This window comes from Hyla sarda, chromosome 2 (genome assembly GCF_029499605.1).
Source record: "Hyla sarda isolate aHylSar1 chromosome 2, aHylSar1.hap1, whole genome shotgun sequence".
NCBI lineage: Eukaryota > Metazoa > Chordata > Amphibia > Anura > Hylidae > Hyla > Hyla sarda.
The window spans coordinates 310,569,909-310,592,688 of record NC_079190.1 but is presented as its reverse complement, the minus strand read 5'-3'; the positions used below and the strand labels follow the sequence as shown (position 1 = coordinate 310,592,688).

The 22,780-nt window shown below is 45.2% G+C and overlaps 1 protein-coding gene across 3 annotated transcripts in view; it reads left to right on the top strand.

The window, feature by feature from the left end:
• ANKS1A (ankyrin repeat and sterile alpha motif domain containing 1A) overlaps positions 1–22,780 on the top strand; it is an 836,994-nt gene that overhangs the window by 790,691 nt on the left and 23,523 nt on the right. Inside the window, exon 27 of one of the 3 annotated variants that reach the window (XM_056557675.1) lies at positions 14,085–14,182. The exons of the other annotated variants lie outside the window; for them this stretch is intronic. The gene's annotated coding sequence lies outside the window, so the exon portion shown is untranslated. Of the gene's footprint in view, positions 1–14,084; positions 14,183–22,780 lie in introns of those variants that run through there. 3 annotated transcript variants of the gene reach the window in all.

Sequence of the window (22,780 nt, the reverse complement as noted above, 5' to 3'; positions counted from 1 at the left end):
CCTCTGCGTTAAAAACTGCTTCAGGGAGTATCACACTTCCATGGAGTACTACATTTTTTATCCTTTTCCCTGATTTGAATTCCCCAGAATTCGGCTCCAATGTACCAGTCCAGGGTACATTGTCTTCCAAATTTTATACCAAAATACCCTACCCCCAAAAAATCAAACCCAAAACCTCTTTCCCAATGCCCCTCATAATATCTTTGTCCCCCAAAAAATGGGTCATGGAACACAGAGTCAACAGCATTGGAGGTTTGCAGTTGCCTCAAATGCGCAACGCTCTCTCTCCCCACCTAAGCGGGTTGCGCATTTGAGGTAACAAAATAGGGACGGCCCCACACATCCCCTTCCCAGAATGATGATTCAGAGTATAGGGTTTGGGGCGGGCATCATTTTTACTTTTGGCTGTACTCTGGGTCATCATTCTGGGAAAATAATTGGCATATCAGTTCTAAAATTGCAATTTTCTTCCCCCCATAGTACTCTTCATCCATTCCTGGAAAATAAATGAAGGGAACACCCGTCGGTTCCAAATCTCCACTTCACCCTATACACCTTCCCTAGGGGGTGTACTGTTTGTAGTATTCTCACATGTGGGTGTTCCTTTCTTGTATTTTCCTCTGAATGTATGTAACTGTTATATCCGTAACAAACATCCACCTCAAATGCGAAGCGTTCTCGCTGAGCTCTGTCGTATTTCCAGGCGACAATTTGGAGTCACATGTTAGTTGTTCCCAGAAAAATGAAGCAGAGCATAGGTTGAAAATTGCAATTTTCAAAAGCTACCCTTCATCCATTCCTGGAAAATAAATTTAGGAAACACCTGTGCTTTTAAAATGTCCTCTTTACCCCTATACCCATTCCTCAGGGTGGGTACTTTCTGTAATGGTGCCACATGTGGGTGTTTCATTTTTGTATTTTCCTCGGAATGTATGTAACCGTCAGCTACTGATATGCCATAGGCCACAAATACAAAGTGACCTCTATGACTTCTGAGCCTTGTTGTGCGCCCGTCCAGCACGTTACCCCATATGTGGATGTATTTTTATAGTCAGGGGAAAAAGCCCTCCAAAATTTGTAACTCAATTCCTCATATTACCCCTTGTGAAAATGTAAAAAATTGGGTAACCCCAGCATTTTAGTGTAAGAAAATCAAATTTTCCAATTTATGGCCCACTTTTCAAAAAACCTGTGAGGTGTTATTTCCCACTGTACCCCTTGTAACGTTCATTGAGGGGTGTAGTTTCTAAAATGGTGTCACATGTGGGTTTATTTTTGCTTTTGGGGGCTTTATAAATGCACATGACCCCCGACTTCAATTTCAACAAAATTTTCACTCCTCCTTTTATGAGCATTGCAGTGCGTCCACAGAGCAATTTACCGTATATACTCGAGTATAAGCCGACCCGAGTATAAGCCGAGACCCCTAATTTCAACCCAAAATCCCAGGAAAAGTTATTGACTCGAGTATAAGCCTAGGGTGGGAAATACCTCATCCCCCCCTGTCATCATCCAGACCCGTCATTAACATCCTCATCATCATCCCCTTGTCATCATCCCACACATCCCCCCTTCATCATCCCCTTATCATCCCACACATCCCCCTTCATCATCCCCTTGTCATCATCCCACACATCCCCCCTTCATCATCCCCTTATCATCCTGCACATCCCCCCTTCATCATCCCCTTATCATCCCACACATCCCCCCTTCATCATCCCCTTATCATCCCGCACATCCCCCCTTCATCATCCCCTTATCATCCCACACATCCCCCCTTCATCATCCCCTTATCATCCCGCACATCCCCCCTTCATCATCCCCTTATCATCCCACACATCCCCCCTTCATCATCCCCTTATCATCCCGCACATCCCCCCTTCATCATCCCCTTATCATCCCACACATCCCCCCTTCATCATCCCCTTGTAATCATCCCCACCCCCCTTCATCATCCCCACACCCCCCTTCATCATCCTCTTCTCATCATTCGCCCTCAGTGGTCTTCAACCTGCGGACCTCCAGAGGTTTCAAAACTACAACTCCCAGCAAGCCCGGGCAGCCATCGGCTGTCCGGGCTTGCTGGGAGTTGTAGTTTTGAAACCTCCGGAGGTCCGCAGGTTGAAGACCACTGCGGCCTTCAACATCATCCAGCCCCCCTCTCACCCCCTTTAGTTCTGAGTACTCACCTCCGCTCGGCGCTGGTCCGGTCCTGCAGGGCTGTCCGGTGAGGAGGTGGTCCGGTGAGGAGGTGGTCCGGGCTGCTATCTTCACCGGGGGCGCCTCTTCTCCGCGCTTCCGGCCCGGAATAGATGCGTTGCCTTGACAATGACGCAAATGACGCAAAAATTGTTCTACAAATTTTGGGGGCCTTTTGCCCTATTACCCAATGTGAAAATGAAACATTTGGGGTAACACTATCAATATAGTGCAAAAAAATCAAATTTTTCACTTTTATGCCCCACTGTTCAAAAAAACTGTGAGGTGTACGTACTCACTGTAACCCGGAGGGGTCTAGATTCCAAAATGTGATGCCATGTGTTTTTTTTTTTTGCTGTCCTGGCACCATAGGGGCTTCCTAAATGCGGCATGCCCCCGGAGCAAAATTTCCTTCCAAAAAGCCAAATGTGACTCCTTCTCTTCTGAGAACTGTAGTGCGCCAGAAGAGCACTCTTCACCCCCATATGGGGTGTTTTCTGAATCGGAAGAAATTGGGCTTCAAATTTTGGGGGGTGTTTTCTGCTTTAACCCTTTGTAAAAATTAAAATTTTTGGGGAAACCAAGCATTTTAGGTAAAAAAAATTTTTTTTACATATGCAAAAGTTGTGAAACCCCTGTGGGGTATTAAGGTTCACTTTACCCCTTGTTACGTTCCACAAGGGGTCTAGTTTCCAAAATGGTATGCCATGTGTTTTTTTTTTTTTTTTTTTTTTTGCTGTTTTGGCACACTAGAGGCTTCCTAAAGGTGACATGCCCCCCAAAAACCATTTCAGAAAAATGTTCTCTCCAAAATCCCCTTGTCGCTCCTTCCCTTCTGAGCCCTCTACTGCGCCCGCCGAACACTTTAGACATATGAGGTATGTGCTTACTCGAGAGAAATTGGGTTACAAATACAAGTAAAAGTTTTCTCCTTTTACCCCTTGCAAAAATTGGGTCTACAAGAACATGCGAGTGTAAAAAAATGAAGATTTAGAATTTTTTCCTTCGCTTTGCTGCTATTCCTGACTGAATGTCATTTTGAATACTTTGGGGGGGGGGGTGTAGTTTTTATAATGGGGTTATTCATGGGGTATTTGTAATATGAAGACCCTTCAAATCCACTTCAAAACTGAACTGGTCCCTGAAAAATATCGAAGTTGAAAATTTTGTGAAAAATTGGAAAATTGCTGCTGAACTTTGAAGCCCTCTGGTGTCTTCCAAAAGTAAAAACAATTCAATTTTATGATGCAAACATAAAGTAGACATATTGTATTTGTGAACCAAAAATAATTTTTTTTTGAATATCCATTTTCCTTACAAGCAGAGAGCTTCAAAATTAGAAAAATGCAACATTTTCAATTTTTTCATCAAATTTTGGGATTTTTCACCAAGAAAGGATGCAAGTTACCACAAAAATTTCACAAAAAGTAGAATATGTCACGAAAAAACAATCTCGGAATCAGAATAAGTAAAAGCATCCCAGAGTTATTAATGTTTAACCCCTTAAGGACACATGACGTACTGGAACGTCATGTGTCCACTCCCGATCTATAACGCGGGGCCACAGCGGGTCAGGCCCGGCCTCTAACAACGGCCGGGACCCGTGGCTAATAGCGCGCGGCATTGATCGCTGTGCCGCGCGCTATTAACCCTTTAGACGCGGCGTTCAAAGTTGAATGCCGCGTCTAAAGTGAAACCGAAAGCATCCCGGCTAGCTCAGTGGGCTGTTCGGGATAGCCGCGGCGAAATCGCGACATCCTGAACAGCTTACATGACAGCGGGAGGGCCCCTACCTGCCTCCTCGCTGTCCGATCGCCGAATGACTGCTCAGTGCCTGAGATCCAGGCATGAGCAGTCATGCGGCAGAATCATCGATCACTGGTTTCTTATGAGAAACCAGTGATCAATGATAAAGATCAGTGTGTGCAGTGTTATAGGTCCCTATGGGACCTATAACACTGCAAAAAAAAGTGAAAGAAAAAGTGAATAAACATCATTTAACCCCTTCCCTATTAAAAGTTTGAATCACCCCCCTTTTCCCATAAAAAAAAAACAGTGTAAATAAAAATAAACATATGAGGTATCGCCACGTGCGGAAATGTCCGAATTATAAAAATATATCGTTATTTAAACCGCACGGTCAATGGCGTACGCGCAAAAAAATTCCAAAGTCCAAAATAGTGCATTTTTGGTCACTTTTTATATCATGAAAAAATGAATAAAAAGTCCTATCAATGCAAAAATGGTACCATTAAAAACTTCAGATCACGGCGCAAAAAATGAGCCCTCATACCGCCCCATACACGGTAAAATTAAAAAGTTATAGGGGTCAGAAGATGACAATTTTAAACGTATACATTTTTCTGCATGAAGTTATGATTTTTTCCAGAAGTGCGACAAATTCAAACCTATATAAGTAGGGTATCATTTTAATCGTATGGACCTACAGAATAAAGATAAGGTGTCATTTTTACCGAAAAATGTACTACGTAGAAACGGAAGCCCCCAAAAGTTACAAAATGGCGTTTTTTTTTTTTCAATTTTGTCTCACAATGATTTTTTTTTCCGTTTCACTGTAGATTTTTGGGCACAATGACTGATGTCATTACAAAGTAGAATTGGTGGCGCAAAAAATAAGCCATCATATGGATTTTTAGGTGCAAAATTGAAAGAGTTATGATTTTTTAAAGGCAAGGAGCAAAAAACGAAAATGCAAAAACCGAAAAAACCCCGGTCCTTAAGGGGTTAAAGTGACAGTGGTCAGATGTTCAAAAATGCTCTGGTCCTTAAGGTGAAAAAGGGCTCAGTCCTTAACCCCTTAAGGACCGGAGGTTTTTCCGTTTTTGCATTTTCGTTTTTGCTCCTTGCCTTTAAAAAATCATAACTCTTTCAAATTTACACCTAAAAATCCATTTGATGGCTTATTTTTTGTGCCACCAATTCTACTTTGTAATGACGTCAGTCATTTTGCCCAAAAATCTATGGTGAAGCGGGAAAAAAAATCATTGTGCGCCAAAATTGAAAAAAAAAACGCTGTTTTGTAACTTTTGGGGGCTTCCGTTTCTACGTAGTACATTTTTCGGTAAAAATGACACCTGATATGTATTCTGTAGGTCCATACGATTAAAATGATACCCTACTTATATAGGTTTGATTTTGTCGGACTTCTGGAAAAAATCATAACTACATGCAGGAAAATTAATACGTTTAAAATTGTCATCTTCTGACCCCTATAACTTTTTTATTTTTCCGTGTATGGGGCGGTATGAGCGCTCATTTTTTGCGCCGTGATCTGAAGTTTTTAACGGTACCATTTTTGCATTGATAGGACTTATTGATCACTTTTTATTCATTTTTAAATGATATAAAAAGTGACCAAAAATGCACTATTTTGGACTTTGGAATTTTTTTGCGCGCACGCCATTGACCGAGCGGTTTAATTAATGATATATTTTTATAATTCGGACATTTCCGCACGCGGTGATACCACATATGTTTATTTTTATTTACACTGTGTTTTTTTTTTTTATTGGAAAAGGGGGGTGATTCAAACTTTTAATAGGAGAGGAGTTAAATGATCTTTATTCACTTTTTTTTTTCACTTTTTTTTTTGCAGTGTTATAGGTCCCATAGGGACCTATAACACTGCACACACTGATCTTCTATGTTGATCACTGGTTTCTCATAAGAATCCTGGATCTCAGGCACTGAGCAGTCATTCGGCGATCGGACAGCGAGGAGGCAGGAAGGGGCCCTCCCGCTGTCCTGTCAGCTGTTCGGGATGCCGCGATTAGCCGCGGCTATCCCGAACAGCCCGACTGAGCTAGCCGGGAACTTTCACTTTTAGCCGCGCGGCTCAGCTTTGAGCGCGCGGCTAAAGGGTTAATAGCGCGCGGCGCCGCGATCGGCGCTGCGCATTATTAGAGGCGGGTCCCGGCTTCACTATGACGCCGGGCCCGCCATGATATGACGGGGGGTTACTGTGTAACCCCGCGTTATATCAGAAGAGCAGGACCAAGGACGTACCGGTACGTCCTTGGTCCTTAAGGGGTTAAAGGGGTTATCCAGGAAAAAACTTTTTTTTATATTTCAACTGGCTCCAGAAAGTTAAACAGATTTGTAAATTACTTCTATTGAAAAATCTTAATCCTTTCAGTACTTATGAGCTTCTAAAGTTAAGGTTGTTCTTTTCTGTCTAAGTGCTCTCTGATGCAGTGGCGTAGCGTGGGTTGTCAGCACCCGGGGCAAGGCAAGTAATTTGCGCACCCTAACCCGTGGATTTTAGCACTTGAGTCTCTTCCACTAGATTAGTTAAAGAAACCCTTACCCCCTAAGCACATGTATTGTTTGTTATGAAAATACTGATGTAATTAAAGTAAAATGCATCTAAATACAAGTTTATTTTCAAACACATTATTGAGTGCGAACATGCATTACACATTCTCCACATTTTCAGCAGGTCTATGAATACAAATCTCCAAATGTAGTAACCTAGCATGGGCCATGCTATTATATGTCGTCTCACAACCATCCTAAATGACAAAAAATATCAAGAACAAAAACTAAACATCAAAATGGAACCATACCCTGGAGATGATCCAAGGCACATGACTTTGGGTATTATAAGTAAGCGGCAAATGTCAGGGGGGCATTATATGTGCATTATATGGGCACAGGACAGGGGGCCACTGTCATGTGCCCCCACATATAATGCCCCCCTGACATGTGACCCTGACTTATAATGTCCTCTGTCCTGTGCCCCTCACATATAATGCCTCATGTCCTGTGCCCCTCACATATAATGCCCCCCTGACATGTGCCCCTCACATATAATGCCCCCTGAGGGGGCAGGACAGGGGGCATTATATGTGAAGGGCACATGTCAGGGGGGGCATTATATGTGAGAGGCACAGGACATAGGGTATTATATATGAGGGGCACATGACAGGGGGGGTCCTGTCATGTGCCCCCACATATAATGCCCCCCTGACATGTGCGCCTTACTCATCATTTGCCCCTCTCACTTATAATTTGCTCCCCTCCCCTTTCTCACGCCCATCACCTTTCTCCCACACTGCGGCTGCTCCATTCCTGCAGTCAGTGAGAGCCGCGGAGACGTGATCTCCGGGCACCGGTGCGATGATGTGATGTCATTGCGCCGGCCTGCCGTGATTGGGGCTCTCACTGACTGCAGGAATGGAGCAGCCGCGGCGTGTGATAGCAAGGTGACGGGCGTGAGAAAGGGGTGGTGGAGCGGGACAGCCGACAGCTCCCGCTCCACCATGCGATAGTTCAGGAAGAGGGGCAACAATCTCGGGGGGGGGGCAATTGCCCCGTTGCCCCCCCCCCCCCCCCCCCCCCCCGGATCCGCCACTGCCTCCACAGTGGGCGGCGGCTCGGATCGGATTTGCACAGCCAGCACTGCAGAGAGAGTGAGTGAGCCAGGCAGGGGCAGAGAGCTGCGAGTGCAAGCGTGCCCCCCCAGATGTTGCGCCCGGTGCGGCTGGCCCCCCCTGCACCCCCCACGCTACGCCTCTGCTCTGATGACACGTGTCTCGGGAACCTCCCAGTTTAGAAGCAAATCCCCATAGCAAACCTCTTCTAAACTGGGTGGTTCCCGAGACACGTGTCATCAGAGAGCACTTAGACAGAAAAGAACAACTATAACTTCAGAAGCTCATAAGTACTGAAAGGATTAAGATTTTATAATAGAAGTAATTTACAAATCTGTTAACCTTTCTGGAGCCAGAAGATATGTATAAAAAAAAAAGTTTTTTCCTGGATATAACTTGCACTGACTTCAGTGCCGCCTGTTCGCAGCACCGCCCCCTTATGAACAGTCATCCCCCCTCCCTCCAGTTAGGAGCGGCGAAGAGAGGGAAAGCTGGAGGGATGGGGGATGAATATTCATAAGCGGCGGCACTGCGGATGGGCTGCGCTGACGTCAGTGCAAGTTACAGACAGATTTCCACATATAATAAAACTAAGATTGCGGGTAAACGGCCGGGCGGATCCGGGCAAGGTAGGGCTCATAGGAATCAGCGTCTCCCGCACTATCCATCAGTTCCTTTGGATAGTGCGGGAGCAAATATGTGACGGTTTTCCTTTAAGCCCATTTTGACCTTAAGGACCAGGCCAATTTTCATTTTTGCACTTTTGTTTTTCCCTCTTCTTCTAAAAATCATACCGCTTTAAAATTTGCACATACTGACCCATACAACGTTAGTAATGACATCAATCATTTAATAATAAAATGTACCGCAAAACCCCCTCCTATGCCGACCTCCTATCTCGACCTCCTATCCCGTCCTCCTATCCTGGCCGCCTATCTCCACCTCCTATCTCCACCTCCTATCTCCACCTCCTATCTCCACCTCCTATCTCCACCTCCTATCTCCACCTCCTATCTCCACCTCCTATCTCCACCTCCTATCTCCACCTCCTATCTCCACCTCCTATCTCCACCTCCTATCTCCACCTCCTATCTCCACCTCCTATCTCCACCTCCTATCCCGTCCTCCTATCCCGTCCTCCTATCCCGTCCTCCTATCTCCACCTCCTATGCCGACCTCCCATCTCGACCTCCTATCCCGTCCTCCTATCCTGGCTGCCTATCCTGACCTCCTATCCCGACCTCCTATCCCGACCTCCTATCCCGACCTCCTATCCCGACCTCCTATACCGACCTCCTATCCCGACCTCCTATCTAGACCTCCTATCTCGTCCTTCTTTCCTGTCCTCCTATCTCGACCTCCTATCCCGACCTCCTATCCCGTCCTCCTATCCCGTCCTCCTATCCTGTCCTCCTATCCTGTCCTCCTATCCTGTCCTCCTATCCCGACCTCCTATCCCGACCTCCTATCCCGACCTCCTATCCCGACCTCCTATCCCGACCTCCTATCCCGACCTCCTATCCCGACCTCCTATCCCGACCTCCTATCCCGACATCCTATCCCGACCTCCTATCTAGACCTCCTATCTCGTCCTTCTTTCCTGTCCTCCTATCTCGACCTCCTATCTCGTCCTCCTATCTCGTCCTCCTATCCCGTCCTCCTATCCCGTCCTCCTATCCCGTCCTCCTATCCCGTCCTCCTATCCCGTCCTCCTATCCCGTCCTCCTATCCCGACCTCCTATCCCGACCTCCTATCCCGTCGTCCTATCCCGGCCTCATATCTCGTCCTCCTATCTCAACCTCCTATCCTGTCCTCCTATTTCGACCGCCTCTTCCGTCCTCCTATCCAGTCCATCTATCCCAACCTCCTATCCAGGCCTCCTATCCCGACTCGTAATATGTGTACCAGGTATTGAAATATCTTCAGCGGTACATAAGTTATGTGGGAACCTATATTTCCCATTGATTTGCATGGGACTTTAAACAAAAACTCCGACCCTCACAAATGGGGTAGTTAAGGGTTAAATTAACTATCCTATATTTTAAGTGGACATATAAGTAACATGTGACCAAGTATTATCAAAATATCTCCAGCTGTTTGGAAGTTATGCAGTAACATATATTTCCCATTGACTTGTATGGGACTTTAAACATAAACCCTGCCCCTTCTTGTCGTCCAGTAAGCTGATTGGGACATTGCAATTTTGTCGCGATAGTCCCGAGCAGCTCCGTGCATGCCCTTGGTCCTTAAGTTCCAAGGCTCGAGGGCATACCTGCTTAGTCCTGAACAGGTTAAGTAAGACCTTCACAATTTGATATTCATTCCATTTATACCATTTTTATTGGCCTATAACACCACTGGCATATAACATGCACCCGCATTTTAACAGGGAAATTTAAATAAAAAGTTTTTAAATACATTAAATACATTTGGTATTTACCACATCATTCCCCAACTTTTATTCCTCCTGCTCCTTAGTTTGTCCCACCCATGCCACATTTCTTCCCCTTTATTAGCCCCTGTGCCACATTTAACCCCCTCCTGATCCCCTGTGTGCCTCATTTATCACGATTCCCCCCCATCATTCCCCCCCCCCGTTTCATCATTACCCCCCCCCCATCATTCACCCCCCTCTCGTCATTCCCCCCTGTTTCATCATTACCCCCCTCTCATCATTCCCCCCTGTCTTTTCATCCCTCCTTTATCATTCCCCCCTTCTCCCCCTTATAATACCCTAATACCTAAACGTTGACGAGCCTCCTTCCGGCTCCTGTGCACCATGTCAGGGACGTCACTTTTTGTTCTCTGCAGCAGCCTGTTCTAAAGTGGCCGCGACCGGGCTGCTAAGCTTTCAACAAGTAGCCGGCGCTGAGGCCACTCTGACAAGCAGCAGCTGCAGGGAATGACAACTGACGTCCCTGATTCCGCGTAGAGGAGCCGGCAGGGGACTACACTCATCCTGCTTCACTGACCGCTCAGCTCACAACACCCACTGCCGGTCAGTAGAAAATAAAGAGAATAAAATGTTTTTTTAAAGAGCAGGGAAGAGGTGTCCAGGCCTGCACGAGCCACCGCTGTTCACTGTTTTAAAGTGGCTGAGGCCGGGCTGCGGATACTTAACAAGCAGCAGCCGCTGCGGCCACTTTAGATCAGTGACCAGCACATTTATCGGCGTATAACATGCAGGCTGGGATTTTGACTTAAATTTAAGTTTTAAAAGTGCATGTTAAAAGTGCATGTTTTATGCCGATAAATAAGGTAATTAAGAAATTTGGATAGAAAGAAAGGTAAAATGTTTATCCAAATGGCAGGGACACTTTAAAAGATTAATTAAAGAGAACGTAACCTCTTAATCCTGAGTCCGCTACCGTTCTATAACGCAGGGCCACGGCGTGGCCCCGCGTCATAGCGGGTCGGGCCTGGGACCCGTGGCTAATAGATCACGGCACTTATCGCGGTGCCACGTGCTATTAACCCTTTAGACGCGGTGTTCATAGTTGATCGCCGCGTCTAAAGGGAAACTAAACTACCCCCGGCTAGCTCAGCATCTTGTTCGGGACTGCCGCAGTGAAATCACGGCATTCCGAACAGCTGGAGAGTCCCTTACCTCGCCTCTTGTTGTCCGATAGCCGAATGACTGCTCAGTGCCTGAGATCCAGGCATGAGCAGTCAAGCGGCAGAATCATTGATCAATGGTTTACTATGAGAAACCATTGATCAATATAAAAGATCAGTGTGTGCAGTGTTTATAGCCCCCTATGGGAGCTATAACATTGCAAAAAAAAAAAAGTGAATAAAGATCATTTAACCCCATCCCTAATAAAAGTTTGATTCACCCCCCTTTTTCTATTTAAAAATAAGAAACTGTGTAAATAAAAATAAACATATGTGATATATCATTAATTAAACTGCACGGTCAATGGCGTGCACGCCAAAAAATTCCAAAGTCCAAAATAGTGTATTTTTGGTCACTTTTTATATCATGAAAAAATGAATAAAAACCGGGAGACGCTGATTGAAATGAGCCCTACCTTGTCCGGAAAGTGCGGGAGAAAACAATTGAGTTTTACTTTTCATTTTCCCTACCTCCCCCTCCCTCATCATTCCCCTTTTCCCTGCTTTTTATTGTTTTTTTTTTTATTTTCCTTACCTGGCTGCACTTCGGCAGGTCAGACGGCGGGTCATGCGGGCTGCGGTCAGTGAAGCAGATGAGTGACGTCCTCTGCCGGCTTCACTGTGCGCCTTCACTGACGTCATTTTTCATTTCCTATAGTCGCCGCTGAAAAGTGACATCCCTGATGGCGCGCAGAGAAGCCGGGAGAGGACGTCACTCATCTGCTTCACTGACCCCGCAAGACCCGCTGCCTGACCTGACCTGACCTGCTGAAGTGCAGCCAGGAAAGGAAAGGGGAAGAGTGGTCTTCAACCTGCGGACAACCAACCAAGCAGTTAGCTGTCCGGGCATGCTGGGAGTTGTAGTTTTGCAACATCTGGAGGTCCGCAGGTTGAAGACCACTGGATAGGAGGAACATGATGGGGGATGATGAGACGGGGAAATTATGAGGGGGGGGAATGATGGGGGGATGATGAGACGAGGAAATGATGAGGGGGGGGAATGATTGGGGGATGATGAGACGGGGAAATGATGAGGGGGGATGATGAGACGAGAAAATGATGAGGGACATGATGAGACAGGTTGGGGGGGATGATGAGGGGGGAATGATGGGGGACATGATGAGACGGTGGGGGGATGAGGGGAGAATGATGGGGGACATGATGAGACAGGGTGAAATGATGAGGTGGGAATGATGGGTGGTATGATGAGACAGGGGGAAATGATGAGGGGGGAATGATGGGGGGGGGGACATGATGAGACAGGGTGGAGGATGATGAGACGGGGAATGATGGGGGGACATGATGAGACAGGGTGGGGGGATGATGAGACAGGAGGAAATGATGAGGGGGAATGATGGAGGGACATAATGAGACAGGGTGGAGGATGATGAGACAGGGGGAAATGATGAGGGGGGAATGATGGGGGGACATGATGAGACAGGGTAGGGGGATGATGAGACGGGGAAATTATGGTGGGGGGAGGCACTAAATGTTTAATGTCTGTATGGCTAGTGGTGGTCTATGACAGGGGGAAATGATGAGACATGGGGGGATGATGAGACATGGGGGGTGGCGATGAGAGGGGTAAATGTGGCACAGGGACTGATAAAAGGGAAGGAATGATGTGGCACTGAAGGGGACGGGACCAAACTGAGGTGCAGAAGAAAACGAAGTTGGGGGGATGATGTGGCAGTTAGTCCAAGTCATTTATTTTACATTTTATTTTTTTTTACTTAAATTTCCCTGTTAAAATGGGGGTACGTGTTATACGCCAGTGCGTGTTATACGCCGATAAATACAATAGTTATGATTTTTTCCAGAAGTACGACAAAATCAAACCTATATAAGTAGGGAATCCTTTTAATCGTATGGACCTCCGGAATAGAGAAAAGGTGTAATTTTTACCGAAAAATGTATTGCGTAGAAACGGAAGTCCCCAAAAGTTACAAAACTTAGTTTTTTATTCAATTTTGTCGCACAATGATTTTTCTTTTCCATTTCAACGTAGATTTTTGGGTAAATTGACTGATGTAATTACAAAGCAGAATTGGTGGCGCAAAAAATAAGCCATCATATGGATTTTTAGGTGCAAAAGTGCCCATCACAGCCGGAGTCCCACCGCAGCTGCCGGGGCCGTGATCGCGCCGGTCCCGGCAGCATTAACCCCATAGATGCCGTGATCAATCCTGATCACGGCATCTATGGTGTTCACAGGGGGAACGCGCTCTGCCTGTTCACTAACGGTAGCGTCGCGATACAATCGCAGGTCGCCGTTGTTTGCTATGGCAGCAGGAGGTCAGATCATGAGGCTACGGAAGCCTGTGAGATCCAGCCACAGGCTGGCTCGCACATTCTGTACAGTGTGCAGCTGATCAGGTCATACTGTGCTGCAGTACAAATGTATTTCAGCATAGTATAACCTGTAAAAAATAAAAAATAAAGTTCTTCAATAAAAGTATGAAGTGTAAAAAAAAAAATAAAAAAAAGCCCCTTTCCCAATAAAAGCCCTCTATTATCACCAAAAAAGATCAAAAACACAAATCATATACATAATAGGTATTGCCACGTCCGTAATGACATGTACTATAAAACTATAATGTAAATTATCCCATACGGTGAGGAGGATTTGTAGTTGTTTCAATTCCACTAGGCAGAGCCATTTTGTTGGTGATTGAAGAGTGGCAGTACAGACTACCAGAAGTCTCTTGCGCACTGGCTGTCCCTGCCAGAAGTCTCTTACCCACATTTCTGCTCTAAAGTCGCAGCTTGGTTAAAATGAGCGAATTGTATATTTTTCATATTTTTACCACGTTTTCCCCCTAAATGTACTAACCAATTTTTTGTGTTTTTTTTTTTCTTTCTGTGTGTATGCAAAGGACTACTTCATTGACCTGCATTTTTTTTGTTAAATTATAATAAAATGGTTAACGAGGTCTTGTGGGGGAGTGGTTTTTAAAAATGTGTTTTTTTATTTTATTTTTTATTACTTTACAGGCTTAATAATTAGTACCCCGGTACCCACCGCCACAGGGGTGCCGGGAAGAACCTGTACCAACAGGTCCTGAGTTTCAAAAATGATGCACCTGGGCCTAGGCGGTTACAGGCTGGCATTATTTAGGCTAGGGAGGGACAGTAACAATGGTCCTCACCCACCCTGGTAACGTCAGGCTGTTGCTGCTTAGTTGGTATCTGGCTGAGAAATAAAATATGGGTAATCCCACATGTTTTTTGCATAAATAATTAAATATTTAAAAGAAAGTGTGGGATTCCCTGTATTTTTATTCTCACTCAGATTCAAACCAAGCAGCAACAGCCTGACGTTACCAGTAGAGATAAGCGAACTTACAGTAAATTCGATTCGTCACGAACTTCTCGGGTCGGCAGTTGATGACTTATCCTGCGTAAATTAGTTCAGCCTTCAGGTGCTCCGGTGGGCTGGAAAAGGTGGATACAGTCCTAGGAAAGAGTCTCCTAGGACTGTATCCACCTTTTCCAGCCCACCGAAGCACCTGAAAGCTGAACTCATTTATGCAGGAAAAGTAATCAACTGCCGAGCTTAGAAGTTCGTGACGAATCGAATTTACTGTAAGTTCGCTCATCTCTGGTTACCAGGGTGGTGGGCGAGGACCATTGTTACTGGCCCTCCCCAGCCTAAATAACGCCAGCTTGTTACAGCCTAGGCCCAGGAGCACCATTTTTTATGCTCTGGGCCTGTTATTGGCTCTTCCCAGTACCCCTGTGGCAATGGGTACCGGGGTAATAATTAGGGGTTAGCGCTAGCTGTTTTGGGGGATAACACTAAGCCTTGGCTTAGTAATGGATTCAATCTATAAGACAGCTTCCACTACTACGCCTGTAAAATAAAAATTATAAACACCACATTTTAAAAACTTTTATTTCAAAAAACAAGCCCTTGTTAACCATTTTATTAGTAGTAAACAAAAAAAAACACTGGTCATCGTCCTCCGAATTTGAAGTAGTCCTCTGCATACACGAATCTAAAATGAAAAGTAGAAAAAAACACAAACAATTGGTTAGTATATTTATGACGCTCTTCCCTGGTGAGAATGCCCATAAAGTAGGGTTTGCAAACAGTGAGCCTCAAGCTGTTGCTAAACGACCCCCCCCCCCCCCCCCCCCCCAATTATTTCCAGACAGCTTTGACTATCTGAGAATGATGGGAGTTGTAATTTAGCAACAGCTGGAGGAACCCTGTTTCTAAACTACAACTTCTAGGCATGCTGGGGGTTGTAGTTTTGGAACATCCTGGTTGGGAAACATTGATTCACACAGTGTCGCCCCTTTATATTAGTGTTTCCCTACCAGGGTTGTTCTGGTTGATGCAAACTACAACTCCCAGCATGCACAGCCAGCCTTTAGCTTCTTACAGGGCAATAAGTCATTAGACAGCATCTGAATGTCACAAACAACTTTCCCAGGCTTCTGAATGGCACATGATCTGACTAGCCTTGACACATTTCTTGCCATTCAGTAGCCTTGAAAAGTTGTGTGTGACGGCCAGTCCCTGTAATGACTCATGGCTCTGTAAAGATTACAGGCTTCCCTATGTCGGCTGCTTTCGGCTTTCCCAGCACCACCGGCCGCAGCAAACAGGTCGGAGGAGAGGAGAAAGCAGGAACAAACAAGGTGGACATACTCCTTCCCTCACTCTGCTGCTCCTGCTGTCCTCTTCCCTATTACATTCTGGGAGCCAGCACTGGGGGTTTAACCCCTTAAGGACATGCTTCATACATTTACGGCGGAGCTTTCCTGGATCACCGTGTCTCCAGACGCGGTGATTGGAACGGGATGACTGCTGATATTGATCAGCAGCCATCTGGGCATATCGCCCAGGGGGGTCCTGAGACCCCCCCCCCCAAATCGCCGTTCAATTCAGACCTGCGATTTGTGGCTCTTCCTGGTCAATCGGGTCTCTGGTGACCCGGAAAAAAAGGGTGAATGGGGCTGTCCGAGACAGCCCCATTCACCCTTACCCAGCAGGAGTGAGGTTGCACGATTGCCGCAGCAAAATTACGTGATTGATCGGTCAGAACGACCAGTCACGACCCTGCTGGGCGGTGATCGGGGTCGGCGGGGTGTCTTACCTGTCCCTGGTCCGGCGGGGGTCCCTTCTGGTTCGGTGGCGGCGACAGGAGCAGCAGGATCGGTGGCAGCAGTGGCGGCAGGATACAGGAGGAGGTGAGGTCTGTTCACCTCCTGCTGTTGCTTAGCAACAACTCTCGGTATGCCAAGCCAAAAGGCATGCTGGGAGTTGTAGTTTTGCAACAGCTGGAGTTCCAACTACAACTTCCAGCATGCCCTTTGGTAGTCTGTGCATGCTGGGGGTTGTAGTTATGCAACAGCTGGAGGCACATTTTTTCTATGGGAGTTGTAGCAGTGTGCCTCTAGCATGACCTTCAACTACAACTCTCAGCATGACCTTCAACTGTCAATGCATGCTGATTGTTGCAGTTTTGCAACAGCTGGAGACACATTGGTTGTGAAACAGAGTTTGTATCCTAACTCAGTGTTTCGCAACCAGTGTGCCCCCAGCTGTTGCAAAAATACAACTCTCAGCATGCAATGAGAGACTGTACATGCTGGGAGTTCTAGTTTTGCAACAGCTGGAGGCACACTGGTTGCGAAACACTGAGTTAAGTAACAAATTCTGTGTTTCGCAACCAATGTGCATCCAGCTGTTGCATAACCACAACTCCCTGCATGTATGGTCTGTCAGTGCATGCTGTAGTTTTGCAACAGCTGGAGGTTTGCCCCCCCCCCCCCATGTGAATGTACAGGGTACATTCGCACGGGTGGGTTTATAGCAAGTTTTCTGCTGCAAGTTTGAGACGCGGTAAATTTTCCACCGCAGCTCAAACTCCCAGCTCAAACTTACTATAAACCCGCCCGTGTGAATGTACCCCAAAAACATCTCACTACACCTACACAAAATAAAAAGCAAACCACTACATATACATATACCCCTACACAGTCACACAGCCCCCCCAATAAAAAAAAAAGTCTTCTACAGCACTTTTTCCAAAACAGAGCATCCAGCTGTTGAAACATTTGAGGTCGAAATTGGTGATTTGCACAGCGGTGGCTGATTTTACAGTGGTTCTGACATAAATGCAAAAAAATGTATACCCACATGTGACCACATTTTGGAAACTACACCCCTCACGGAATGTAACAAGGGATATAGTGAGCCTTAACACCCCACAGGTGTTTGACACATTTTCTTTAAAGTTAAATGTGGAAAAAAAAAATTAAATCACAAAAATGCTGGTGTTTCATTTTCACAAGGGAGAATTGGAAAAAAGCCCCCCGAAATTTGTAACCCCATTTCTTCTGAGTAAGAACATACCCCATATGTGGATGTAAAGTGCTCTTCAGGCAAACTACAATGCTTAGAAGAGAAGGAGCGCCATTGGTCTTTTGGAGAGAGAATGTGTGCAAAATTGAAGCCCCCATAGTGCCAGAACAATGGACCCCCCCCCCCACATGTGACCCCATTTTGGAAACTACACCCCTCACGTAATATAATAAGGGGTACAGTGAGCATTTACACCCCACAGGTGTCTGACAGATTTTTGGAAGAGTGGTCCGTGAAAATGAAAAATTTCCAAAGATCTGTCAAACGCCATTGGGATGTCACTGCACCCCTTATTAAATTCTGTGAGGGGTGTAGTTTCCAAAATGAGGTCACATATGGGGGGTCCACTGTTCTGGCACCACGGTGGGCTTTGTAAATGCACAAGGCACCCGACTTCTATTCCAACCAAATTCTCTCACCAAAAGCTCAATGGCGCTCCTTCTCTTGTGAGCATTGTAGTTCGCCTGCAGAGCACTTTACATCCACATATGGGGTATTTCCATACTCAGAAGAAATCGGGTTATACATTTTGGGAGGCTTTTTCTCCAATTACCCCTTGTGAAAATGAAAAATTTGGGGTAACACCAGCATTTAAGGTGACATTTTTTATTTTTTTTATTTTCATGTCCAACTTTAGCGGAAATTTGTCAAACACCTTTGGGGTGTTAAGGCTCACTGTACCCCTTGTTATGTTCCTTGAAGGTGTAGCTTCCAAAATAGTATGCCATGTGGTTTTTTTTCTTTTTGCTTTTCTGGCACTATAGGGGCTTACTAAATGCAACATGCCCCCCAAAAACCATTTCAGCAAAATTTGCTTTCCAAAAGCCAAATGTGACTCCTTCTCTTCTGTGTATTGTAGTTCGCCTGCAGAGCACTTTACATCCACATATGGGGTATTCCATACTCAGAAGAGATGGGGTTACAAATTTTGGGGGGCATTTTCTCCTTTAACCCCTTGCAAAAATGTAAAATTTGGGGGAAAACCAGCATTTTAGTGGGAAAAAAAATAATTATTCATACACATCCGAAAAGTCGTCAAACCCCTGTGGGGTGTAGTTTCCAAAATAGTATGCATTGTTGTTTTTTTTTTTTTTTTTTTTTTTTGCTGTTCTGGCACCATAGGGGCTTCCTAAATGTGACATGCCCCCCAAAAACCATTTCAGTAAAGCTTACTCTCCAAAATCCCATTGTTGCGCCTTCCCTTCTGAGCCTTGTAGTGCACCCACAGAGCACTTGACATCCACATATGAGGTATTTCCCTACTCGAGAGAAATTGGGTTATAAATTTTGGGGGACTTTTTCTCCTGCTACCCCTTGTAAAATTTTTAAAACTGGGTCTACAAGGACATGCGAGTGTAAATAATGAAGATTTTTAACAATCAAACCATGAAGCTTTATTGTTGCTCAAAGTCGGAGTACATACATATCAGTTCAGCAAAACCAGTAACAGAGGCCATAACGGCCTTAACTCAAAAAAAAATAAAAAAAAAAGAATAAACAACAAGAAATCCATAGGCACTTCTACAGCATAAGTTTAATAATATTGTCATAGGGTAACAGCGAAATGCAACATGTAAGTAACACAAGGCAGAGGCTCAAGTAAAGTATTCCTGCGCAGATTAATGATCATACATATATATATATATATATATATATATATATATGCGGCCAGACTCCTATAGGCATAAGGCCATCTTACCCCTCATGTCCTCCCACTCCTCCCCTTCGGATCACTATGTGGTGAGACAGTGACGGACCGGACAGTGGACAGAATCGAGCCAGGGTTCCCACAACAATTCAAATGCCTCCACCCCGTCCTCCCTGATAGCCGTCAATTTCTCGCTAAGCATTAACACATTAATTCAATCAATCACTCTAGAAAAGTCCAGGCCTGATTGCTTCCATTGGGAAGCTATATAAATTCTAGTCGCCATCATAATAAATTGGGTAAAGCGAAAAGTTTGAAATTGCATCCTAGAAGGCTTATGTCCTAGCAGGCAAAACTCTGGTGTTCGTGGTACAGTACCCGGGAGCAGAGATACAAGAAGATCCAACACTCTCGTCCAGAGGCCCACCACCGTGGGGCACCCCCACCACACATGAAACATTGTACCCCTCTGGTTACAGCCTCTAAAACACAGTGGTGAGCACTCCGGAAAGAGAGCGTGGAGTCTCGTGGGGACCATGTAAGTACGGTGCAGGACCTTCAAAGCCGTCTCTCCAATGGAAACCTGCCAGCTGCCTTTACTAAGTGTAGTACAACAGTCCGACCATTGGTTCGACGTCAGAGTTATATGCAAATCCCCCTCCCACTCTTCCATAAATTTTAATTTCCCCTCAGGAGGTGGGCTGTTGAGGTGTGCATATATTAATGAGAGAAGTCCAGATACCATAGGACTATATAGAAGGAATGCCTCTAGAAAGGTGGGGCGAATATAAGGGACCCTGTCTGTCAGTGTACGGAAGGAGAGTATTTGAAGTGCCCTGAACGTCTCTCGGTCTGGTAAACCTTTATAGGACTGAAGGGAGGAGACGGTGTGTAAACTACGGCCATCACGAAGGTCATGCAATCTCACCAGTTTGTTATCAATCCACCACTGAAAAGAGGAGCAATGCAGGCCAGGGAGGAAAGAGGGATTAGAGAGAAAGGGGAGCAGAGGGGAAGAAGGAGATTGCAAAGAGAATTTAAAGCGGACCCGACGCCAGAGAAAGAGTGAGTATAGCGCAACTAATGCAGAACTCGGGACCCTAGTCTCTATAGGACCAGTCGTCCACATCAAAGCCATATAAAAATAGGGTGTCAGAAGCCGGTCCTCCAACCTCGTCCACCTAGGAGCCCCACCTCCCGCAGCCACCTGTGTCAATTGTGCTATGCGTGCCGCGTAGTAGTATTTTAATAGATTAGGAACTGACAAGCCTCCCTTCTTTTTATTATAGTGCATCACCGTCCGGGATATTCTATGCCTCCTATTATTCCAGATGTAATCAAACATGTTCCGCTGCATGGCATCCAAATCTTTTCGAATCACTGGAATGGGCAGGGAGCGGAACTAGTATAATAATTTGGGCAGGGCCATCATTTTTACTACATTAATCCTACCAATCCATGAGATATACGGAAAATTCCATCTTGCTAAATCGGACCTAATTAATTTATAAATCAGGACATAATTCAATTTATAGAGAGTGTGTATAGATGTAGACAATTTCACTCCCAGGTAGGAAAGACCCGAGGTGGCCACTGTAAAGTGAAAGGATTGGTGAATCGAGTGTTGGACCTCTGGTGGAATACTGCAGTATAGAATTTCCGACTTGGTCACATTCACCTTCAGGCCAGAGGAGATGGCAAAGCCAACCAGGACTTTAAAGAGATTAGGCAAGGATATTAAGGGATTTGTCAATGTCAACAACAGGTCATCAGCAAACAAATTCAATTTATATACCGAGGACCCTATAGTCATCCCTCCAATGTCAGGATTGTCCCGTATCGCCTGCGCCAAAGGTTCCATCGCTAAGGCAAAAAGAGCAGGCGACAGGGGACATCCCTGCCGAGTGACCCTCCCAACTGTGATTGAATGAGGTGCAGTCGAGGGAAATTTCAGGTAAGCTGTCGGGTTGGAATAGAGATGTTTGAGTATCATAATAAATGGGCCAGAGAAACCGAATTTCGACAGCGTGGCGAACAAGTAAGGCCATGTCACACTGTCAAAAGCCTTCTCTATGTCAAGTGCTAACAGCGCCATAGGAGTCGAGTTCACCCCTGCCCAATGAATTTGGTCTACAACTTTCCTGATATTATCTGGGGCCTGGCGACCCGGTATAAATCCAACCTGGTCCTGGTGGACCAGGCCAGATAAGTGGGGATTAACCCTTTAAGGACCCAGCCAATTTTCACTGTAGGACCCGGCCATTTTTTGCTCATCTGACCACTGTCACTTTAAGCATTAATAACTCTGGAATGCTTTTACCTTTCATTCTGATTCCGAGATTGTTTTTTCGTGACATATTCTACTTTACGTTAGTGGTAAAATTTTGTCGATACTTGCATCGTTTCTTGGTGAAAAATTCCAAAATTTTATGAAAAAAATTTAAATTAATATTCCAAATAAATTATATATTGATTCACATATACAACATGTCTACTTTATGATTGCATCATAACGTTGACATGTTTTTACTTTTGGAAGACACCAGAGGGCTTCAAAGTTCAGCAGCAATTTTCCAATTTTTCACAAAATTTTCAAAATAAAAATTATTCAGGGACCAGTTCCGTTTTGAAGTGGATTTGAAGGGCTTTCATATTAGAAATGCACAACAAATGACCCAATTATAAAAACTGCACCCCAAAGCATTCAAAATGACATTCAAAAGGTTGGTTAACCCTTTAGGTGTTTCACAGGAATAGCAGCAAATTGAAGGAGAAAATTCAAAATCTTCATTTTTTACACTGGCATGTTCTTGTAGACCCCGTTTTTTTTTTTATTTTTACAAGGGGTAAAAGGAGAGAAATCTTCCTAAAATGTGTAGCCCAATTTCTCTCGAGTAAGGAAATACCTCATATGTGTATGTCAAGTGTACGGCGGGTGCAGTAGAGGGCTCAGAAGGGAAGAAGCGACAATGGGATTTTGGAGAGTGAGTTTTTCTGAAATGGTTTTTGTGGGGCATGTTGCATTTAGGAAGCGCCTATGGTGCCAGAACAGCAAAAAAAAAACCCACATGGCATACTATTTTAGAAACTACACCCCTCAAGGAACACATCAAGGGGTACAGTGAGCCTTAAAACCTCACAGGTGTTTGACGACTTTTTGCTAAAGTCGGATGTGTAAATGAAAAAAAAAAATTTTTTCACTAAATTGCTGGTTTTCCCCCACATTTTATATTTTTACAAGGGGTAATAGGAGAAAATGACCCCAAAAATTTGTAACCCCATTTCTTCTGAGTATGGAAATACTCAATGTGTGGACATCAAGTGATCTGCTGGCGCACTACAATGCTCAGAAGAGAAGGAGCACCATTGAGCTTTTGAAGACAGAATTTGGCTATTCGCATTTACAAAGCCCCCCCGTGGTGCCAGAACAGTGGACCCCCCCACGTGACCCCATTTTGGAAACTACACCACCCACAGAATTTAATAAGGGGTGCAGTGAGTATTTACACCCCACTGGCGTTTGACAGATCTTTGGAACAGTGGGCTGT